The 19,306-nt window shown below is 42.7% G+C and overlaps 1 protein-coding gene across 1 annotated transcript in view; it reads right to left on the reverse strand.

The window, feature by feature from the left end:
• LOC145985927 (cilia- and flagella-associated protein 251-like) overlaps nt 1–19,306 on the reverse strand; it is a 457,476-nt gene that overhangs the window by 188,448 nt on the left and 249,722 nt on the right. The gene's annotated exons all lie outside the window — the stretch shown is intronic.

The following is a 19,306-nucleotide window of genomic DNA, read 5'->3' on the forward strand; positions in this document are numbered from 1 at the left end:
ATCTTCTTTGTGGGAACTTAATAAAAACTAAACGTACATGTATAACTGAATTCAAGTTGCTATCAAAGTAACATTTTTGAAAATATATTACGTCCCTGTTTTCTATACTTTTTAAGTCCACTACTCAGCGCAGAACGCTGAAGTGGACGAGTGAGCGTATACAAAGAACTTCTAAGGCAAGTAAATATTACTCACATTCTTTATTTGACACCAAAATTGATTTTTTCTTGCGTGACAACTTCATCACATATTCTGGTGTCCTTTCTTCGTCAGTTCTCGAGCTCGAAAATTGAACCGGACTCATAGATGACCATTTGAGAACTAAATCATCGGCTAGCTCTGGATCTGAAAAAAAATACTAGTTACTCATTTATAATTTGTATTAATAGTATAATTTTCAATACTTGATTCTCTAACAAATGGAATAATTTTGTGTACTTAATTTTACTAAAAAATATATTGTAGCCAAGATTATAAATGCTCCATTTTGTGGACAATATCATGGGCTAATGATCTTAAAATGCAAATGCCAGATGTGAAAGTAACGAATACAGATGTGTAAAACGTTGTTTTGTTTTGTGATATAAAAAATTTATGTCAAAAGTGAGTAGTGAATATATTAATGTTGCCATTAAGATAAGGGTATATTTTCAGCACTTTATGAAAGCAACGGGTAAAAATTGTAGGTAGTCACTGCTCCTCAAGATGGAGGAGGTCCGGGGTATCACCCAGCTATAGATAGCTATATAGCTAACGACCCCACTGTCTGTCCGTCTCAGCCAGCCCCAAGGCTCATACAAACACCTCCTAGACTAACGATTTCCACTTCGCAGTCAGCTTCAAAGCTCATACTAACACCTCCTTGACTAACGATTTCCACTTCGCAGCCAGCCCCAAGGTTCATACAAACACCTACTAGACTAATGATTTCCACTTCGAGTACTGACAGCATAGATGAAGAAGAAATTGTATGTCTAGTGGAGTTGTGAAATAATCAGAACCGTTTTGTAAGTTTTAGGTCCCATGAAGGAATAAATCAAGTATTTACTTACATATTGCCATTTTTATGCGGCAGCATTGAATATCAAACGGATATTTTCCGAAATCAAATTCACACGGATATCTGAGAGTAATTCTGAAATAAAAATTTGTATATTTGTTAATAGCTTGAAATTATTTACTTGCTACACAATCACATACAACAAGTAATAATTGGATTTTACTTTCACGTAAAATGTGAAACATTCAATTTCTTGAAAGAAGTTAAAATTAAGTTAATCATCTTTAATTCTAATATGTTTCATATTAATGGTGTCTAATAAAATAAAATATATTTTGGATTCTTAGTGTGTACACGGGTTTTAGAACTGTGGCACTTCTAGGTTACAACGCCATTAAATTTGTTTGTTTAACAACAAACTATAGAAGACCTTCCCGATGGCGCAGTGGTAGCGTCGTCGCCTTGTAATCAAGCGGTCCCGGGTTCGATACAAGCTGGAGGCACATAGTGGTTCGGATCTCACTTTAAACTGTAGGTCCAGTCCCGATTAGCCTTGCTGTGCATAAAGTGGACTTAGAACACCAATTCAATTACAATTCAACAAACTATAGAAGCGTGAATTTTGGTTGATATTAAGAAATGTCTCCAAATGTCCCTTGCTTCCTTCATGGATTTCATTCAAGGTTACATCCCAACATTCACATAGAATGAATGAGAAGAATTGCTAGGTTGAGGTGATCGGTCTCAGCATCCGAACTTGTACCTCCTGAATATCGTTTAGAAAGAGCTCCCATTTTTTCGGGCTATTTTCGCTAGAACGAATTGTAATGTACTCTTTGACGTGCGGTAACATCAGATCTTGGGGGTAGCAATTGATTATGTGTAAATCTTTTAAGACAACCCGCACCCCCGATTGATTGATTGAAATGGAAAAAATGTGGGTGTGTCAGCACTTTGGCTATTTGCACCCGTTACATTACACGGAGTCAAGCCCGGTAGCGTAACAAAAATCCACACGTGTCTCTGAGAACTAAAATGTTCTTACTCAGCACATATAGCATATGCACAGGACAACACCCAGTCCTGGAAGGGGATTGTACCGACTGTAGATTCAGACGCCAGGGCTTCGTTGGCCTGCAGAAATCCAGTTACAGGAGTGTCGCACGTTTAAGTGATGTTGAATCTTGAAGGCTACCCATTCGAACCCGAAACTCCTGGCGCTCAACGTCTGTTTACGTACTTATTAGAAATTGCACTTAGAAAATAACAGATACAGCCTAATTACATTAGAGGAACGTATAGAGTTTTGTTACATAAAGATGCAACAACGCGTACCCAAGTAGAAATATCAGACGCTTTTTCTTCGTAATCGTGAGTCTCATGTTTCTCTTCAAGGAAGTGGTTCTGATTATCATATCTTTCATGTTCCAAACGTAGAGATGAGGCAACCACATCTTTGATTGATCCTCGTCGTAAATGTTGGCAAATTCTCTTTCCTCTTTTCCATCAAGACTGATGTTTACCCTTGGGTCCTCCCATTGCAGGATCACATAGCCGTCTATTGTCATCATCTGCAAAAAATTAAGAAGCTGAAGGCACAGTAGCAATATTTCATTGATCATTCACAACGTTGCAAAATTAATATATTAGTGTATTGTAAAAATTATTAATATTCAGTGTCAATCATAGTTTAAACAAACCTTTTGTTTCCAGTGTGTTTTTCCGAGAACAAATGCATACCGAATCTGAAAATGTCATGTAACCTAATGGTGTTGACAAATGTAAAAATTCGTTGAAATAGAAGCTAGTAATTATTTAAATGAAAATAGGTATGACACTTGCAAATTCTCGATTTGAAGACCACAGGGAAAGAAAGTGCTTTGTCCATTTTTAGCCAAACGGAGGTATAACCCCTCGATCACATCATCTTATTTTTTGATTTGTGTAACTGTGCGATTTATGAAGAATAAGCTTGGCAACAGTGAATGTACGTCAATAGTGACGTCATTGAAGGGCGCTGATTGGTGGAGAAGTGCGTTCAGAGAAGATAACGGCTCTTGTCTATCGGCAGCCATGGGAGAGAGAGACGCGCCTTGTCTTCAATCCTCAGTCTAGTTTTCAGTTAATATTATTGGTTTGATCTTTATTTCTTTCTGCGTACATAAGTGTATAAATTGCTAATTGATTATGTGATCATTCCAAAAAAAGTTTAATTTAATTTAATTTTCATATTGCTATTTTGAAGAAAGGAACTACTGTCTCTCTCTCATTCACGCTCCCACTGAATGTGTGACCATGTGAAATAGTATATTCAGTAACTAAACCAACAATATGTAACTAAGCCACTGATTAATTTGAATAAATGTGTAGTTATCATGAATTGTGTGTTACTCAAGTTTTGACTACTGCAAATCGAGTTACTGTTCGACCGAGTATTGGGGACCTCTTATGGGCCCAGTTCTGGTAGGAGTTCAGCCCCGAAAGGCGGTTGTAAGTCAGAGCATGGTTCTTAATGCTCAGTTATAGTGACAAAAAACAAAATACTCTATTTTCAGTACTCAAAATTTGACACAATGCTTGTTACGGCTTGGGTAAATGATTCCGCTGAATATGGAAATGAAGCGTGTTGAGTCACATGTTTAGTAGCCAACGGAGGTATTCAGTTTTGTTTCCCCATTTCCTGGTCGTGAGTAGATACGTAATAACAGAGCTTAATCAATCAAATAGAACTACGGTCAAAAATGGCTTTTGCATTAAACCCTTTTGATACTATAGATATAACTGGACTACCAGATCCACTCTTGCCAATTGATTCAGAATCAACTGTGTATATTCCTCCAATTTCTTCAACAAGACATGAACATGTAGCACTAACGAGAGAAATGCAAACTTCTCCTTTAAACTTGGCAACCCAGCAAAGGGAAGGTCAGGACCAGCAGACTTGTTCGAGGCTTCCTCGTAAGCTGTTGTGGGTTGATAGACGGCCCGCTTGCAATTTAATGTCTTTCAGTGGCTCCAGTTCTAGTGATGAGGAATTGGGTCCTACAGTTTTTACAGGGAATGCCCTAAATAAATTGTCTACAAATTTAGCACAGCAAACGTTGTTGCAATTAATACAAGTAGTCCCCGTTGTGAAAGATGACACAGCGGAAAGTATCTTTGAATTTTTGTATAATGTACAATTAATAATAGAAAAGAGGCTGTATCCCCTAAGGGATATCATGTTGGCTGTAATGAGTAAATTGCCTGATAGTATGAGTAAATTATGGATAGAAAATATCTATAAAGGTTATTCTTGGGAGCAAGTCCGTGATAATTTCGTGAATAAATTTGTAAATTTTGGAGTCGCCAAAGACTGATCACTAAATATGTATTAAGAGTGCAAGATAAGAATGAGGATACAGTGGAATTCCTTGACAGTAGAGTACGTGCTGCACTAATTTTGCCAGTGACAACTTTAGAAGAAACATTCGTGAGCATGTTAGTGGAGAGACTTTTACCACACGTTTCAAGACCGCTAATGTTTCAAGAACCGATTACCACACTAAAGATGTTGAAAAGGAAGCTAACAGTTTTTCATCAACATAGCCGTCTCACTCAAGATTTTTATGGTCTAGAGAAGAGGAAAATGGAATTACTGGGAACTAAGAGAAAAATGCTTATTTTAGTATTTACAAGAACCAGTCTTATTCTAAATTCGGAGCGAAGGATCGTTCACAGATGCCCTCAACTTCTCAGGTGATGTTTTCTTCTTTTCTTCAAATACCGTAAGTACGAACAGTATCAAAGCAGTGTTTGTAAATGGATATTTACAACATTTACCAGTCAATATATGTTTAGACACGGGATCAACTGATAACTTAATTAAAAGTACAACTTTTCAACTTCTCGAAGCTAAAAGAGCAATAAAGATTGTTCCTCAAAACCGTCAAGTGATGACCGGTAACAGCTCTATGTTACAAGTTAATAAGCAAGTTACTGTGATAGTTCGCCTAGGAAAGTTAACTTGGCCAGTGAACTTTTATGTAGTGGAAAATTTACCCGTAGATGCTATTCTTGGTGTAAAATTTCAGATACGAACTAAAGCAATTTTGGATATGAATCAAGGAATAGTTCGTTTCGAGAACGTGCCAGACATTTTGCCTATAGTGTGGAACTGTGATAGTTTAATTAATATCACTCATGTTTCGCAGGAAAATTCTTCACAGGGACAGGTGAAAATTTCCGTTCCGGAAACGTCCACTTCGTTGGAGTCAACTGCAGGAAGACAGATGCGTCCCCAAACTTCATTTCAGAGATGGAACCGAAGGAACTGGAAAAAGAAGACTTCTGAGCCTTCAACAATGAAGGCTTTAGCAACTTCAATCGATCCCCCCGATGATGTGTACACTGAAAGAATCGGTGAGTTAAAACGAACTTAGTGATGTAATAACTGATAAGATAGGGTTAATTAAGGATTTTGTATGCACTATAAAAATGAAAGACCAAGCACCTGTTCGCACAGCTCCCTATGCTTCCTCCCCTGACAGAAGGAAAGAAGTAAACGCTATAATTAAAGATTTGTTAGAACAAAATGTAATTGAACCATGCAATAGTAGTTATGCTGCACCTTGTTTCTTGGTCGATCAGAAAAGCAAATCTAAACGCTTAGTTGTTAATTATTCTAAGACAAATGAACTTATAATGTTTGATGGGTTTCCTCCTAGTAACCTAGAAGAAAGTTTATCAATTTTGAGTCAAGGAAATATTTATTCAGTTTTGGATTGCAAAAAGGCTTTTCATCAAATCTTGTTAGACGAAGAGAGCCGTAAAGTAACAGCCTTCGTTACCCAAGACAATCAATTTCAATTTCGTACCATTCTCTTCGGATTGACGATTGGTCCAGCGGCTCTAGCTAGAGCAATGCAAATGATCTTTGGAGATCTAAAAGGAAACTTTCTTTATTGGTATTATTGTGACGATTTAATTATATTTTCAAAAGATAAAGCCTCTCACCTTGAACATTTGAAAATAGTGTTAGACCGAATGAGAAAATTTGGGGTTACCATTTCTCCTAGTAAGTCAGTTTCTTAAGGAAGAAATTAAATTCTTGGGCTTTATTATTAAGAATGGAAATTTAATAATGGACCCAGAACTAGTCGAAGCAATTAAGCAATTAAATCCCCCTAAAAATCTGCGAGGATTGATGAAATTGGTAGGGTTTCTTACATATTTTCGAGATATATACCCTAATTCCAAGAAATAATTGGTCCTTTAAATGAGTTGAAAAGAAAAAATGTAAAATTTGTATGGGGGGGGCTTGCCAACAAAAAGCATTAGATCACGTTAAAAGGTTGTTTCAGGAAAATGTAGTGTTAAAATTACCAGACATGAATAAACGATTTGTTGTTCAAGCTGATGGCAGTCTATCTGGCTATAGTGCAATTCTGTTACAGGAAGACGAGACGGGTAACTTAAGACCAGTCTCTTTCCACTCAAGAAGATTAAAAGAAAATGAAAAATCTAAAACCATTTATGACATAGAATTATATAGTTTAATGTTAGCACTGGATAAATTTTCATATTACTTGAAAGCACAACCATTTATCATTCAAATGGACTGCTTAATTGTGACTTGGATGATAAGACGTTCAAAAAAATTTACTAAATACGCACGCTATTTAGAAAAACTCTCAACCTTTAAGTTTGAAATTCAACATATTATTGCCAAAGATAATGTGTCTTCAGACATCTTATGTAGAATATTCGACAGTAAAATTTTTCATACTGAAGAATTAGATGAAGATGAATTACAAAGTTTAAATCTGTCGATGTGGTCTCACCCTATATATTCTCATGTATTACCTGACGAACAAGCCAAAGACTCACAATTGAGTGAGATAATTACCAACTGTAAGAATAAAATACAGAGTTATAAGTAAAAGGTAATGAAGGACGTATTGTATAGAAAAACTAGAGCTAAAGGAATGCCTTACAGGACATGCGTGCCGCAACATTTAAGAAATAACTTAATGGATTATTTCCATAGTAATATATATTGTGGTGCACATGGAAATTGGCAGAAAACTCTTAGACGTCTTGAACGTCATTTCACGTGGGACGGGATGTCCAAAGATGTTAAGGCCTTTTGTCAGAGTTGTGATGTTTGTCAAAAGGCTAAGGAAAGAAATGTAAGACCTGTCAATACCCTTTCCTCTGAAATAGTAAATAAAGTAGGTCAAAGGTATTACATAGACATCGTCGGCCCCCTACCAACATCTAAAGGTTATCAATATATACTTATAATTGTAGATGCTATGTCAAAATTTGTTCGTTTAGAGCCACTAAGGCAACTTTCATCTAAAATAATTGTGAAACATTTATATAATGTATTGTTAGATACAGGGATTTGTATGGAAGTTGTTTCTAATAACGCTTCCTATTTTGTTTGTCAATATTTCACTTCCTTTTTGTTCAATTTAGACATCAAACACATTACTTGTTCTCGGTATAATCCACAAACTAACTTAGCTGAAAGGTATATCAAAACTTTAAAAGGAGCTTTGAGAACCTTATTTTCTAAGCAACAAAATCATTGGATGAATGGGTTAAAGGAAATTCAACATTCAATTAATTGTTCATACAATTCAGCAATTGATAACAGTCCAGCTTTGCTATTTACGGGCAGAAACTTCTATGATCCGCTAGAAATAAAATGGCAATAGTAGGTGAAATGCACCGGTTCACCAACCGAAAATGGGGCTCGGTGGGGCTCGCCTTAATGGATTTCTCTTGTAAGGCATGAGCCCCATTTTCTCGCAGTGTTGCCAACTCCTCACTCGAAAAAATCACCAAGGTTTTTTTTTTTGTCTAACCTAACCTAAAGCAAGGAGCTGGCAATCTTGCTTGAGGCTTCTTAATGGTTTGCTCTTGTAAGGCATAAGCCTCATTTTCTCGCAGTGTTGCCAACACCTTACTCGAAAAAAATCACCAAGGTTTTTTTTTCTTGGTTTAACCTAACCTAAAGCAAGGAGCTGGCAACCTTGCTTGAGGCTTGTCTTACAGTGCATAAAGCAAGGTTGCCAACCTACTGGTGCTTTTGCCATAGCTTTTTACAAAAAAAAGAGAGAGGAGAGAGAGAGAGGGAAGAGTTAAACAACCGACAGCCTACCTACAACTTTTTTTTCTTGGTCTAACCTAACCTAAAGCAAGGAGCTGGCAACTTTGCTTGAGGCTTGCCTTACAGTGCATAAAGCAATTTTTGCCAACCTACACACACTGGGCAAGGAGAGCCGGCACTGCCGTAAAAGAGAGAGAGATGGGTGGATGGCAACACAGTATGTGTGTGCGTGTGTGTGTATAATATGTAGCATTATTAACTAGAGTGTGTTGGCAAACCACCTGCAACTAAAAAAATAGAGATGCCAACGTTGCTGTAAGATGAAGAGAGAGAGAGACCTACGGCTGGCAACAGTGGTGAGCGAATGCGCCATATCGTAATTTTCCAACTCCGGCAATGTTTGTATATCGTGACCTTTGTAAACCTCTCTCGGGGGAACGATGTGCCACACACACACACACACACGCGCGCGCGTATTGTGACGCAAGCAAATAAACAAAATAATAATAATTGTTGTTTTTTAGGATACCTAGCCCCTATAACCCCGCCAGGGTGCGTGGTGCCCAACCAAAAAAGTAAAGGTTTTCCCGTACGGCCTTCGAACGTAAAATTGATTGACGTGGGGGCGAATCTCTTCGGGGGTGTTTTTCAATTTGTACATTTACCCGTGCATACTATTCATCATTAATTTAGCCGTGTTCTGTTTGGCTTCCACGCCGCCGGTGTGGGATTCGTGACGCCGCGATAAACATCAACTTCCGTACCGGGTGGAACGTCCGCTCCGGCGGCGTGGAATTCGCGCCACTCCCAAGTTCACGCTGAAAGGGGGGGGGAGGTCAGCTGCTGTACGTAACCCCCGACCAGCTTGTGATAATACTCGAGATGCTACCGTGGGAAACATAAATATTGCTTGTTCTGCAACGCTTTGCTGAAATAGTAATGCGAGAGATGCCAGTTGAGTTTGTGCCCTCGAACCTGGTCCGCGCGCAACACGCTCTGGCAGCACAATTCGGGTCGCCCTAAACTCAGAGGCCTAGTGAGTTGGCAATACTGACGCGACCTAGTTTTTGCTTATATTGTCACCGCAACCGGATGCGACGACGGGTGGAGAGAAGAGAGGGGGGGGAGATGACTTTCGTTTCTGTGGAAGTTTCTAGACAGAACAGTGAAGTTTTTGCGACTGTGCGCGATTATACTACTATTTGTGAGTGTTAAATTGCTAGCAGCCTTTTGTAGGTAAGTTTTGTTTCTTGTTATTTCTTTTGCATGTGTGTGTGTGTTAATAATAATAATTACGAGTGCGTTAGTGAACAGAAAGTGTTGTTTTGATTAAACATCGAAATTTACGATAAACAAAAAAAATATGAGCATACATAACGTGCGCTTGAAAAAAACTATTCTTCATCGCGAATAACATAAAAGCGAGGTAATAATCATGTTAGTTTACTCATGGTGGATGGTATTGACGCGTGTACTCTAAATTGGATTTGCTGTTTTATGCACAGTAAGGCTAACCGAAACTGGACCTACAGTGGGATCTGCCGGGTATCAAACTTGGAGATTAAAATTATACATGTACACAGGGGGAAACTTTATTTTTTGAATGTGTTGATACTCTAAGTTGGATTTGCTGTTTTATGCACAGTAAGGTTAAGCGAAACAGGACCTACAGTGGGATCTGCCGAGTATCGAACTTGGAGATTAAAATTATACATGTACACAGGGGGAAACTTTATTTTTTTGAATGTGTTGATACTCTAAGTTGGATTTGCTGTTTTATGCACAGTAAGGTTAAGCGAAACTGGACCTACAGTGGGATTCGAATTATACATGTACACAGGGGGAATTTTATTTTTTTGTCTGTGAAGGTTCTAAGGTTTTGTGAATATGTTGGAAAAGCACTAGTATATACATAGAGCAAAGTTACAAGGTTTTACGTCCCATAGGAGTCCTATTGGAAACATAATGATTAGTGCTTAAACAAAAAAAAACATTTTCATAGTTTCGCATCTCTACTAGATTGGTAGAAAAATATACTAGTAGGCAATAAAATCTGAAGAAGATTCGTGTCTAGCAAAAATAAGCTAAATAGAATTACACATGCATATAATATTTATTGTGCTTTTTCTATCTACAATCATATTTTTCTTATATATATTTTTTTTATTTTTTTATAGGGTTGATTAAAGCACATATTTGAGGAAGACAACACCACCCATATATAAATAAACCCCCAAACTAACGCTAATTAGAATTAGCTTACAAAATTTTTCTCATAAGGCATTTTTTCGTAAACACTCTACCACCAACAGATCACATATAAATAAACATACCCCAAAAAAAATGCGCTCCATGAAAAGTTGCCCTGTGTGCAAAACAACCATATCAAGCAAACATTTTGCAAGACATTGTCGCACCTGCGTGCCAGGCAAGCATTTGGCTGCCACCGAACTGTGTTCCGGATGCAATAAACGCATCACAATTGCGTATGCCAAGAAGCATAAGCTTACTTGTCTAAGCGAAAGTACATCTGGGGCTCAGCCTTCGACCTCCACCAAGAGGAAGGCAGAAGCAGCCTCCATCAATGCACCACCCACGAAACGCGTCAAGCCTGCGATGAAAGCGAACCAATCTGCTTTCGAGCGTTTGTTGGAGGATTTTGTCCTCACTTCGGAGGGCTTATGCGACGTTCGTAGCTTTTTAGAGGAGAAGCGAGCTAAGATAATTTCCATTCTTTGTAATGCACTGGCTACGTACTCCTCCACCAAATTCTACGCATCGCTACGTTGCCAGTACAAGAAGCCGTCCGATGAAATTTACAGCTTCTGCCACAACACCAAGGCGAAGACGCTGCATCTGGCGGATGTCGACAACCTCGAGGTCATCTACAACCAGTTTGCCGAGGAGCTGCTGGTTAAACAAGAAGAACATCAAGCTAAGGGCTCGGGGGGTTCGCTGTGTGGGGGGCCTCACGAACTGTGCGTCAAACTTTGCAACTTCGTGCCTCTCTCCGCCTCCAGCTACGTCCCCTTACCACCTTCCATCGCGGCAAAGAAGGCCGTCCTGAACATTCAGAACAGTGACGCCAAGTGCTTTCTCTGGTCGGTGCTGGCAGCGTTGCACCCTGTCCACTGGAAAAACCAACCACACCGAGTTAACCACTACCTACCCTACGAGTCGGAACTGGAAGATGCTATGGCTGGGATCGACTACCCGGTGGAGGTCCCGGACATTCGCAAGTTCGAGGCCCGTACACACAACCCTCGGTTGGCCATCAACGTTTACGGCCTCACTGACAAAAATGTGGTGTACCCCATCCGGGTGAGCGATGTAGACGACGATGATGCTCGGGAAATTCACCTTCTGCTCATCAAGGACGAGACCCATCACCATTACACCCTCATTCGCTCGCTCTCTCGGCTTGTTTCGAGCCAACAGGGCAGTGATAGTCACCACATAGAAGTTTGTCGCAGGTGCTTGTCCAAATTTGATAATCGAGAACAGCAGGATTACCAACACATCAGAGGTCCCAACATCGCTGCAGAGAAGCTCGCTCGCCACAAACTTTATTGCGATGCCAACGAGCCTGGGGTGGCAGTCTTGCCCAAACCTGGCACCGTGGAGCGTTTCCACATGCACGGTGCCATGGTGGAGCACCCCGCTATCATCATCGCGGACTTCGAGGCCTTCCTCAAACCCCTGTCCACTTGCGATCCCGATCCCGAAGTTTCCTCCACCACCCCTTACCAACTCCACGAGGCATCCAGTTTTGCCTACGTTGTGGTGCGACGAGACCAGCACATCGCCCCAGAGCCCTACGTGTATCGCGGTCCCGACGCAGTTAAACACTTCCTCGAGAGGATGGTTGTCGAGGCCATCGAGATAGGGAAGGTACTGTTGGCCCCCAAGTCTATGCTCCCACTGTCCCCCGACGATCAACGTAGACACGACGAGGCCATCGCTTGCCCTGTCTGCGTCGAGGAGTACACCGCCAACAACCGTAAAGTCCAACACCACGATCACTTTAACGGTAGGTATGTTGGTCCTTGGTGCAACGATTGCAACCTCATGGCCCGGGACCCACGCTTCATCCCTGTGTTTTTTCACAATGGCTCGGGATACGACTTCCACCATCTGGTGCCTCACTTGGGGTACGACGACATGCGAATCAACGTCCTGGCGCAGAACGAGGAGCGTTACATTAGCTTGAGCAAGTGGGTTCGAATCCCGGGATCACGCTCTACCGTCGAGCTTCGCTTCCTCGACTCCCTGAGGTTCCTCCCGGCAAGCCTCGATGCTCTCGCGGGGAAGCTCACCGACGAGCAAACACTCATCACCTCCGGAAACTTTCCGAACTTGGACGCCGGTCTCTTCAGGCGTAAGGGGGTCTACCCCTACGAATACGTCACGGACCCTACCAAGTTCGCGGAGACGTCGCTACCTCCTCGAGCAAACTTCTATAGCAAGCTGCGAGGCTCGGACATATCTGAGGATGACTATAACCATGCTCAGTCCATGTGGCGCGAGCTGGATTGCCAAAATCTCGGGGACTACCACGATGCGTACCTCAAACTTGATGTGACGCTCCTCGCCGACGTGTTCCAGACGTTCCGTGCAACTGCGAAGACCATCTACAAGCTGGACCCTGCATACTTCTACAGTCTTCCCGGACTGGCCTGGTCGGCCATGCTTCTTCTTACGAAAATCAGGCTTGAGCTTCTTTCGGACGTGGACATGATGTTGTTCGTGGAACGTGCCGTGCGGGGTGGAATGGTCCAGGTGTCGCTGCGATACGCACGCGCCAACAATCACCACATGGCCACCGGTTACGACCCTTCGCAACCGTCCAGCTACATCATGCACACGGACGTCAACAACCTCTACGGACACTCCATGATGCAGCCGCTCCCCTTTGGAGGCTTCGAGTGGGCCGATCCCTCCAACTTGGACGTTGAAGGTTTCGACGATTCGGAACGCGGATTTTTTGCCGAGGTGGACCTCGAGTTCTCCGAGAAGGTGCAGGATTTGTTCTGCGATCTTCCGCCAGTCCCGGAATTCAAATACCCGCCCGGCTCGAACCAAGCAAAGCTCATCATGGACTTTGTGCCCAAAGAGCGTTATGTCCTACACTACCAAAACCTCCGGTGGTTGATGAAGCGAGGGGTTACCGTCCGCACGGTACATCGAGTTTTGATGTTCGAGCATTCTCCATGGTTGAGGCCATACATCGAGCTCAACACCGAACATCGCACAGTCGCCACTTCTGATTTCGATCGCGATTTCTTCAAGTTAATGAACAATGCGGTGTTCGGGAAAACTATGGAGAATGTGCGAAATCGTGTAGATGTGAGGCTAATATCAAACAAAGCACAATGTCGCAGGCTCGTAGCAAACCCGTTATTCAAATCAAGGACCATTTACAATGAGCAGCTGGCTCTGATTCACATGAAGCGAGGTGAGGTGAGGCTCACCAAGCCCATCTACGTTGGAACCGCGGTTCTGGATCTGAGCAAGCTACACATGTTCGAGACGTACTACGACATATTACGTGCACACTACGACCACAACATCTCGCTTCTCTACATAGACACGGACAGTTTAATATACCAGGTTCACACAGCCGACGCGTACGAGGATATGGCCACAGTTCCATCTTTGGTTAACCTCTTCGACACCTCGGGCTATCCCCAGCCGAACCGATACGGCATCCCGGCTCGCAACAAGATGGTGCCCGGCAAACTCAAAGACGAGGAGAACGGTGATGTGACTCTCGAGGATGTCGGTCTTTGCGCCAAAACCTATGCTATTCGGGCAGAAGAATCCATCACGAAAAAGGCTAAGGGTGTGGACAGGCAGGTCGTCCAAGAGTACCTCAAGTTCGAGGATTACGTCAAAACCCTTCAAACTAGGACGTCAATTGCAGGAGTGGAGCAGCGCATCCAGAGCGTCGACCATGTGTTGACAACCAACCAGGTGAGAAAGGTTGCCCTGGACGCACGCGACGACAAGAGGTGCGTTCTGAAATGTGGGATTCACACGCTCCCATGGGGCCACTATCATCTAGAAATTAGCTTAGAATGTGGTAAATGGCATGTATGTATGTATGTATGAAAAAAACAAAAAAACAATTTATGTAACAGAAGTTCTAATTTAATATAGCCAAAATATTAGAACAATAGTGTTTATCTTCAAATGCAAAAAAAAAAAAAAAACAGGTGGAGGTTTGGAATTTTTAGCGGGACTAACTCCCTGCCGCGCCCTACGGGGTGAATATGGGGCACACGCAGGGCCAAAGGGGAAGTTCCTTTGTGCGTTCAAGTGTGATTTATTTCTTATAAAATGCATTAAAAATTAATTTTTTTTTATTATTTTTTTATTCCAGATTATTCTCACAAATGTAAGAAGGTGTTCCTCGCAGTACATCCTAAACATTGCGTTGCAGGTTAATCTAATATTTGAACCTGCGGTCAGTATAATTTTTTGAGAATTATGTGATTTTTTTTCTTGTACTTAAAACTGTTCGGCCACTCTTTCATTTTTGACATCATACACAAAAGACTTCTCTGCAATCAGGATGACGCTGCACAGAGTATCGGCAGGCAGCGCGTCGTGGAACTCGCACACGACCTTGATGTTGGTTCGATCGTTGACCACCACCTGCTTTCTCTTAGATGTGTTGATGACGAACATCGGCCTGCGTGTTTTGAATTCGCTGGGCGCGTAGTACACGTCCACGCTTCCCTCGGTCACGCGTTTGTAAGCCGTGTAAGCTTCGTAAAGTTTGAGGTAATCGTTTTTGGTCATGTCGAGGTTGTAATTCTCGCGCGGGAACACTTCGTTCCTACCGTTCTTCAGATAAACGTTCTTGATCTTGCAGTCGTCGAACTTGCTGGAATCTTTTTCCTGGTCGTTATCGCGTCCGGTCTGAAAGAGCACCACGACGAAATCTGGCATGTCGAACTGTATGTTGTTGAACTGCGTCGTCACGTCGAATTCCATGTGACTTCCCGACGCCATCTTCTGCACGCACTGGTAACCGTGAAAGTGAATCGGCACCTGCGGACTCTTCAAGATCTCCGCTTTGTACTTGAGGGCGTAGTTCGTTTCGTATTCCACCACCGGCATTCTCAATTCCATGCTCCGGATGACGCATTTCGCCGCTTCGGGTAAAGTGTTGGGCAGCGGCGTGGTGCCGTCCGGACCCAAAGTAGCGTATCGCATCAGTGCGTCGTTGTCGTTGGCCGCTCTTCGAAAGGTGACGCGCAGTCCTCCCTTCCACATGATCTCCTTGTAGTCCGAGAAGAAACCAGGCAGCAGACGCATGGGAAAGAGCACCGTGTGACTTGTCGTCGATATTTTGGTCCCGGCTTCGAATCCCCCGGCCTGATAGTATGCTGCGTCCGTTTTGGATAATTTCAATGTTCCCACTGCCGTCGACGTGATGCCTGGATAATCTATTCTGTCGATGACGGTGTTGTGTTTCCTCACCTCCACCTGCGAGAACAGGTGAGGCACGAAGTTGTCCACGAGTATCAAATTTGCTGCTGCGGGAAACGCGCCTCCGCTTTCCTTCTTCACCACGTCGAATTGAAGGTAGAGGTCCGCTCTGTGAGGATGAACGAACCCGTCGCCTACGTCCACGTCGTATTCGATCTCCCTGTTCGCTTCGTTGAGATTGGCGAACGTGCGACGGTTGGGAGGGAAAGATTGCAATTCGTAACTTTCGATTTGCTCCATTTCACTATGTGTGTTATTTATTATACGTTGATCTCCACGATGGCCGTCGTAGTGGCACTTGCGAAATCCACCACGTCTCCTTTCTCGTTCGTCACCACCAACTCTATGTCGTCTATGCGGTTGCGACATACTGGAAAATAGATCGGCGAAGAGGGCGTGTAGATGATCGGTTCCATGAACTCGGAACTTGGTTTGAAAGTGGCTATGATTCCCGTCTGCTTGTGACTTCCTAATAATCCGTCCGAAGATTTCGTGATCATGCCTTCCGCCACGTTGCAGTGTACGTTCAGAGTCTCTATGGCCAAGAATTTAGGAATGTTGGTTGCTACGTGCTTGATGCCAGCTTCGAGTTTTGGGTGGTTGTTCTCGAAACCTAAAAGTTCTCCCATGGTGCCCAGGTCCACGGTCTCCGTCGCGGATAGGATTTCCACTCTGTGCGTGACCGAATTTTGAGAAAAGTACGTGCCTTTGGGTAATTGAGCTTGCAAAGTGGAAAGATTGTATTGGCCTGGCGTGACGACGATGTGTTCGCTTCCGACGCTAATTTTGTTGTTGTGCTGCGTGACGTTAGGTATGAGGTACATGCTGTAGAATGCACGCAGAGCCACGGATTTAGGATAGACGATGTCGTCGTGCAGCGTGAGTTTCAAGATTGAAGATTCGCTCGTGAGATGGAACACGCCCATCCTAGTGATGCTGTTTGAGGTTCCACAATGCTTTCTGGAAATCCTCGATCGTAGGGTTATTTATTTTAGAGAGAAACGCGAGCACGGAGAGGCAGAGATGACCGCAGTTCACGTCTCCGAAATTTTGAATGCGTTCGTCGTTGTAGTATATAGAGGTTTTGTTCGTTTTCAGATAATGAATTAAATTTGTAGGTGGAACACCTCCGAAAGAATCGAAAACGAATGCTTTATCATTATTTTTGTGGTAACATATCCAATGCGTGCCTGGATTTTCTTGACCGTCCAAATTGACTACTCCGCATTCTCTTCTTTTAACGCTTGAAGGTAACGAGTCGGACATGAAAACTCCTCTGAAGTGTTTGATTTGTAACGGTTCGATCAGAGATTCAATATCTCGGTTGGTGAGTGCTGTTGTTTCTTTTTTTTAAACTTTTTCATCACGCCCTTGCCTCCTTTTTTCTCCATGGCCAGGTTGTGACGTTTCTGTTCTTCCAATTCCGCCTTGTTCTTCTTCGAGTCGATGACGGTTTTCGCGATGGCGGCGCTACCGCCGGCCAAACTTCCAACGGCCCCCAATGCTGCCAGGATGGCCGGGATGCTGAATATGAAACCTCCGACCTTTTGCTGTTTCCGCGAACGCTGCAAGCGTCTCAATTGAGGTGTGCTGAGAAGTAATTTCATTCCGTGTCCTTTGCTCAAGCAAGAACGTTTCTTCTCGCGTTGTTTCTTGGTGAGTAACCCATCGAGGGCACCTAGATTTTTAAGATTGGAGTATGGTATCTGGTACACGACACCCTTGGGCTTCATGTTGATGCTCTATGTGTTATTTTTACGGTATGTTATTTATATATATATTCTGAGATTTTTCTCGTGTAGTTTTTTACGGTATGTTATTTATATATAAATGTTCTGAGATTTTTTTACGGCCTCGCAGTCGTTACACAAATTCTATTACGTGCTTCGTTTTCTTGCCAAGAAGTTCCTTTGTCCCCTTGTACACGATTCGAGTTTTGTTCTCGATTAAAATAGATAGCTTCTCGTCGGATAACATGTTAGCGTATCGATCTGGTAAAAATAGACTGTATTGTGCGTTGAGCAACAGGCGTACCTTGGGACCATACTGGGTAGAAACGATTGAACCGGAAGTTATCGTGTAAGGTTTGTCGACTTCCAATTCCTGAATTTTTACATACTCGACTGACAAATTTAGCATTTGTTTTAATGCTTGGAGATCGCTCATTTTTTCAGTCGTCATATCAAGAAAAATTTCAGTGTTAGAGAGAAATTTAATTGTTTTTTTCACGATGTGTGTTATTTATATATACCGAAGATTATTTTTTTTACGATGTGTGTTATTTATATATCAAGTTTTTTTTGACACGTATATATATTATTATTTTTTAACAGAGGAAGAAAGTCCGTGCTTCGGAAAACGCGATGATGTACGTAATGATATCTTCCGTCTCCTGCTTAGACTTGCACCAATCTACTGTGTACCGTCTTCTTCCCTGCCTTGCCTCGTGCAATTCATCTAACCTATCGTTTAATTTTTCCCCTGCAGCCGAAAGCATAATGTTGAGATCACCGCGCCTCAGACCGCTGATCTCCCGAAGATGGTCCTTGAGAACCATTTCACAAGGGATGCGAAATTCCGACGTCGTTCTTGCTATGATTACAAGTTTCCCTACATCCTCGCAATCGCCGTTTACTGCGTGTTTAAATATTTTACATAGTAGCTCTGGCGGCAAATCAGTTATACGAGACATGTTGTTATTATTATTATTATTTTTTACTCTATGTTATTTATATACCCCACCCCAATTTTTGTTTCGTGTTCATGGCGATGGTGGTACCCAGTGCAGCGACCCGTTCACCCAGCGATGCGTCTTTGCTCACGAACCTTTCGAAAGCTGCGTGCTCTAACTTTCTGTCTGCTTCGTGACGTGCATCCAGATCCGTCTGCGTGGTGTTGTAGGCGATGTCGTGATCTTTGCATGCGGCGTCCAACGGATTCACACCCTTGTCTCCTCTCTCCAATCTTTTCTCGAGTTTGGTACCCGGTCCGCAGTACTGGTAGCCAGGTAGATGCATCTCGAAAGGTAACTTGTTGATGATGTCGTTCACGAGTCCTTTTCCTTCGGCCACGTTCCAGAATCTCGGAGGCAGCGTGTTGATGATTTTGATCAGGTAACCTATGCCCTTGTCGTCGTTCACGATGAAGTTGGAAAGTTTCGTGCTGATCATGTCCACGATGCCAACCTTCTCGTTGTAGAAATTACGATTGCCTGCATTCTCTTCGCCGGCTATCACCAACAATCGGTCCACGAGTTTCCTAACGTCGTCCACCCAAACGAATTCTTTGGGTAGCGTGTTCTAGCGTTTGACGCCCCTGCCTGTTTTGACCTGGTTCCAAATCGGTTTGATGAGATTCCTGTACTTCTCGCCGCTGCTCGATTTCACCCTATTCTGCGAGGTGTCGTTGTTCTGGTACAAGGCATCCGTCATGATCAAAATTTCCTTGTAACTCTGGTAATCTTCGTCGGTGTAATCTTTCGGCTGCTTTTTGGCAACGAGTTCCCACAGTCCCACCGTACCCGGATACCTGTTCCAACTATCCTTCTCGCCTAAATTAACTTTAATGTCGTTGCCTTCGAAGGTCACCTTCGATTTCCCAATCTTCCACACCACACCACCGCCTTCGTTGGTTTCCATGCTGGGATACAATCCGAACACTTCATCCTTGTCGAATTTCCCCGTACTCAGGTAGTCTCGTGCCAAAGGTCC

The sequence above is a fragment of the Lepisma saccharinum genome, chromosome 3, assembly GCF_977018435.1.
Source record: "Lepisma saccharinum chromosome 3, izLepSacc3.1, whole genome shotgun sequence".
NCBI lineage: Eukaryota > Metazoa > Arthropoda > Insecta > Zygentoma > Lepismatidae > Lepisma > Lepisma saccharinum.